The following is a 6,000-nucleotide window of genomic DNA, read 5'->3' as shown; positions in this document are numbered from 1 at the left end:
CCATGTGTCACCTTTAACTGCCTTTTAAAGAATTCCTGCATGTCCTGCTGAGACAAGTTTACCTTTGTGGGCGTTTACATTCTCAAATACTATCTCTCTCTTGCACATATACCCATCAGCCATAACATTATGACCACCTGGGCACCCTGATGGTCCTAGTATTATGCAACCCCTATACGCAACAAACTGCGACTGTGTGTTCTGACCCCTTTCTATCAGAACCAGCATTAACTGTTTCAGCAGTTTGAGCTACAGTAGCTCGTCTGTTGGATCGGACCACACGGGAGAGCCTTCACTCCCCACCTACATCAGTGACCCTGCCGCTGGTTCAATGCTTTCCTTCCTTGGACCACTTTTGATAGGTACTGACCTCTGCAGACCAGGAACATCCCATAAGAGCTGCAGGTTTGGAGATGCTCTGACTCAGTCGTCTAACCACCACAATATGGCTCCTTCTCAGAGTCGCTCAAATCCTCACACTGCCCATTTTTCCTGCTTGTAACACATCAACTTAAGGACAAAATGTTCACTTGCTGCCTAATATATCCCACCCACTGACAGTTACCATGATAACCAGATAATAAGTGTTACTCATTGCACTTGTCAGTGCTCATAATGTTATGGCTGAAAGGTGTAAAGCTGTTCCTATTTGTGTGTTATTATGTGTGAAATCATCCAGTTTCGTGCGTGGTTAGTCTAATATCCAGGGCTGGTTATTACACTCTGCATCATTGTCATTGTAAATACAACATGATTGGACTGCAGGCTACTAAGAAGAATAATGAGAATAAACAATATATGCCCACAACTTTTTATTTTTTTTTGCCGACCAAAAACTCAGTTAGCATTATGAATGTTAAAGTAGCCTACCAGTTTCAGTGTTTCAGCTTTTGTTTCCCCAACATATGCTCAGATTTCAAATCACCATTTCAAACCTGGAGAATAAATCAGTGACAAATCTGAAACTGAAAATGTGTTGTGAAGGAAAACTCAAATACAAAATAATGTTTACATAGATTTAATGTTAATGTCAGAACATTACAGTGGTTCATGGGATGACATGATATTCATCCCATGAGCCACTGGTTGTCCCGCTACAATGCTGTGACATAATACAATATAACACTAGACAGCAAGTGACCCTTACAACCAAATTATTGGCCTAAAACTTAGCTAACTAGTTATTTAGGTGGCCTGGTGGTTGACTGTGTGAAAGGGGTAGGCTATAAGATAAAGAGGTAGCTACTGTACCGACAGTGGGTTGAATAAATGTTAAAACAGCATGCCATAGGCCCTCACATTGTAGGTGCTGAGGGGTTGGGGGGGTCCTAGTGGTTAATTCACGGCCCTCTGGTAGTCCGATGCCATGTGGCACTGGCCCAGCTGTACAAATATGTTGTCTTGCCTTGCTCAATGACACATACACTTCATGTCCCATTGCGCACAGATCTAAAATATTTGTATTGGCACTCGACATGGATGACCATCTGTACTCATTTCCTAAAATTGTGTTTGGAAATCTTTTTTTCTTCCTTGAAACTCAAAATATTTATAGATGGGAGGATGGGAAAGTCTGATTTTCTTGGTATATATATATATATATATATATATATATATATAGAGCTTCCTTCTTACATTTTCAAAGGCCCATCCAGGCACAAACTATTATAAAACTACATAAGGCATAATGTGGAATGAATCTATTCTACGCTTATGTATGTCCCCCTTTAAAATAAAAATAAACAAGTATTTCTATTCAAAAATATGTAAAATATGTTGTATTCTGATTGTTGGATGTGTCTTAGCCTTCTTGGCAGAGTTAAGCCATGTGGGCTATATCTAGCAATAGTTTCGTTTTATTTCAGTTTTTGGAGCTTTCAACCACATTTCATGGTCTTATTAATTCATTTTGGGTAATTACATTAAGTCAACCAATCATATTTCATTCACTACAAGTGTCACCACTTATTGATCAATACTACCAATACCATGCCTTGTTTTCACATAGATGTCAGTATTGATAGTATCTTTATGATTCTCTGTTGCTGTTGCCTGTGCATCTAATTTAGTTGAGATAATTCATACAATAAACATCTGTGATTTGATTTAATTAATCAAAATGTATTCACAAATAGGATATTAATGATGTCTTGACACATGCTTCTACATTATAGTACCTTTGACACTTTTAATAATGAAAGGTTGCAGTATTTATGTAATATTGGCAGCCTAATTCTCACCCTGGTATGACTGGAAATTTGATTGAAATCATATTCAGTGGTATCACCCTCCCCTACGCTGTGATACTCACCTGTGATCTTACGTCACAGCTTTTACAGATGTAAGAGTACAGCTGTAACACAATGATCTTGTGTTGCGCAACAAGACTTTCAGCAAGAATACCAGATTTCCAATTAATCGATGTTACAGTTGCAATTCAGCACAGATATTAATCTTATCACCTATGTTTGCTTCACAAGCCAAAAAGAATGAATGAATTATTTTCAGGCATTCAGTTGTTCACACCTTGATTGTAATCTTGATTGTAGGAGAAAAGCAGAACACACAGCAACCTTTCTACTAACAACTTAACATTAAACATTTGTCTTTTGTCATTTGTATTTTTGAAAACAGCAGCACGTCTCAACATGCAATTAGCTACAGAATCCAATCTGTGTTTACTTTTGATTTAACTCTGAGACAGAGCCTTACTTTGGGAAACTTTGCGAGGCTTGTAGGCTATGTATGTGTAACATGCTGAATCATGAATAAGTCATCCATTTCACAACCCAAATACCAAAACCCTCTCTGATGTGTGAGGAGGTTCAGTGTCTGGTGATAAACTCCTGACCCTTTGGGAAACACAGCTTGCGTTAGCCCTGGGATCGAGACAAAGACAGTTTCTGCTGCTGCCAGCTTTATCTTCCAACACTGAGTTTGCCTTTGATAGATACAACAAAAGCCTTGTTAACAAATTAATGGATTTTTTTTGCATAGAAACGCTAGAGATCTTTTAATCTGAAATGCAGGAAACCTGAGTCAGCCACTAGCGTTAGTACATAGGGGTTAACACTTTACCAGAAGAGCTACAAGGACGCATCTCATAGTGGGGAAGGGGTTATCTAACAATAACCTACTATTGTGTAGAGTTTTGCTTGCTGATCAGGACTTTAATGAATACATTTATCTAAAACAATAGAGACTGTTTTTTTTATTTATCTAAGAGCAACATGGCAATAGTAGATTCATTGTGTTTTTTGGTACGATCCCAAGACAAGATTCTACAAATAAGGACATAAATGGCAAAAGGCAATGGCTTGGGAAGATGTCATGTAGACTTGTGGGTGTATAACATTTACAGTAAAGACACACTGATATCAACTTGGAATTACTGGGAATACGAATTAAGGACAAGCATTTTCCCAAAGAAACCAACTTAGAACGTATAAATGCATGTTAAAACACAGTTCTCCACAAAAGTTCAAATTTAACAGTGCTCGGTGTGATCCTGTAGTGTCTTTTGATGTTTTTATGTCTTTTTCAGAGAAGTTATAAAGTAGCTTATCATATCAATACTCACAATACCGATCACCCATCATCTGGAACATTATCATGGAAATATGTAACATGTAAATTATGGATACTGCACCTACATTTTCAATTGAAAAATACAGTTTTATGCATAGGGAATAATAAAGGGTCTGTTCACCTTTTGTAATTTTAGTTTGTTTCATTTCATTTGTGATGCTCAAAACAAAAAATATATTGTAGGAACTTTAAAGCCATCCTCCCTCCTTTTTAGGGTCGCCACTATTCAACAGTTTTGATTTATATTAACTCACTTCAGTGTATCTCAAGATATTTCTAATCTAAAACAAGAAGAGAGGGGAGGAGAAAAAAAGCAGCTCCCAGACTCTGCTCCTGTGGGGGAGTACAGTGTGGGACTGGGAAAAAAAACCTCAGCAACATAAGCACACATGAGCACACTTTACAACATAAAAACTCAAAACAACCTGCAACGGGGGAGGTGGGAAAGAGGGGTGGAGGCGTACCAGCGCAGACGGGGAGACTGAGTGGCCCAAATGCATCAGCCCCAAATATCCCCCTCCTCTGGTTGGTCCAAGTGCTCCCCACTCGTCATCAACTTACCTCTCTAGTCTGAGTTCCCTCTGGTAAGCCACCCAAGTGCCTATTTGGGCTGCTCAATTACTCTCTGGTCAGTGTAAATATCCCCCAAGTGCCCCTCTGATCAATCCAAGAGCCCATTTGGTTAGCACAAGCGCTCCCAGAGTGCCCTTTTGATTTTCCCAAGTGACTAAGCTCAAGTAACCTCTAGCGTCCATCTGATTGACCAAAGCTCGGTCAGGTTCCCTTTGGTCAGTCCTCAAATGTAACTGATTAGGCAGTACCTCCCACCTGTTTCTAGCACGCCGCCGGTCAGTCCAGGTGTGCCTTTGGTGAGCCCCCAAGGGCCACTGTAGAGTCACAGTGAGTCTCATCGTGCTCTTTCTCCTGTGCCTCTAACACCATATAGCCTCTGCTGTCCATCGGAGTGCTGATGGACAACAGGCCTGAGTCAGCTGTAAAAACAAAGGCCTTGAATGCTTTTTTTCCCTCACTCATTCTGACGCAATGAACTCTTCTAAGAGGCTACTAAAGGAGGATAACAGGATAACCGTAACTGTTAACACTGGAAAATAAACACAATAAATACTTTCTGGCTAACCACATGAAGCAAGACACTAAACAACAACACGAAACATGATGAGCCACAGTTTCATGGGATTGTGATGGATTATCTTCTGTACAAATTTCACAGGGCTGTAAATGTCACTTTATGACGTTGTAACTGTTTATTATATTAAAGTCTCAGTAGGACATCTAGTGGTTTGCAGTGGTAATGCAGCAGGATGTCAGTTTAACATAACCTATTGTGTAGTGGTGCTTTCCTCTTTTGGTTTGTTTTTATGTGCACATGAAATTGAGGAACTACCAGAAACCTTGAAATTGAAGGGTCCAGGATGTTCAAGTCTGACCAGTGTGGTGTCAGACACTTTGGTTCTAGATAGACTTGGAGTTGTGCGGTGGTACTTCCAGGAAGAGAAGGTAAAGAAAGACAGGAGCTGGTAGAGAGTTCTTGTGAGGTCCTTATCAGGAAACAGCAAAGTGTGCACTCCCAAATTATGGCCACAGTCCCAGAATTCAACTCAAAATCAATCCCAGAAACAGCTGCATCCCCAGCTTCAGCACATCCATCATGTTTACCACCAGATGGCAATGCAACACAAGCAGCAACACAACAAATGTGACAACTCTCTCTGTCAACATAGCAACTCGGATGAGCAGGTGAGACAATCAAGCAATAGTGGAACCACTTCTTACCCCCCCAGTGATAAACAGAAAGCATTTTTCTACTGAAGTGGGAAAATGTCTAATGAGAAAAAACTGAGAAACTGTGACCTGATGAGAGGGAAGTGGGCCTTTCACCACTGGTGATGTTATGCCTCCATCTGCAGGGCTGCTCCAAGAGCTGCTTCACTGAGTGTCTGACACAGGATGAGGTCAGAGGGCGGAGCATGCTGGTAAAGTGAAATGCATGGTGGATTCATACTGATGTGTTAGGGAAAGAATCAGGCAGGGAAAAAGACATGATATAATTCAAGTCTGAGATGAAGCCTCAAACAAGGACTTTGGATTTTGTCCCCCATCTTTTACATTAGAGTCACGCTGGAAAAGGTATTTTTTCATATCCAGTATGAAGAAAAGGAATCATTAAAGCAACCATGTGGTTCAATGTGCGTATGGGCATGTGAATTAGATTAGATTAGATATTTATTAAATATGTCAACATATCCTCTCAGGTTTAACTCAACAGATGTGACCATTTTCTGCAGCCACAGCACTATTGTAAAATAAATGTACTGACTTTTAAAATTATTCTGGTGAATGTCTGATGGGTTTTGCAGGTGCTTGGCAATGGGGCTGAGACTGTGTTTGGAC

This window comes from Dicentrarchus labrax, unplaced genomic scaffold (genome assembly GCF_905237075.1).
Source record: "Dicentrarchus labrax unplaced genomic scaffold, dlabrax2021, whole genome shotgun sequence".
NCBI lineage: Eukaryota > Metazoa > Chordata > Actinopteri > Moronidae > Dicentrarchus > Dicentrarchus labrax.
The sequence above is the reverse complement of the archived record's forward strand: the minus strand, read 5'-3'. Positions refer to the sequence as shown.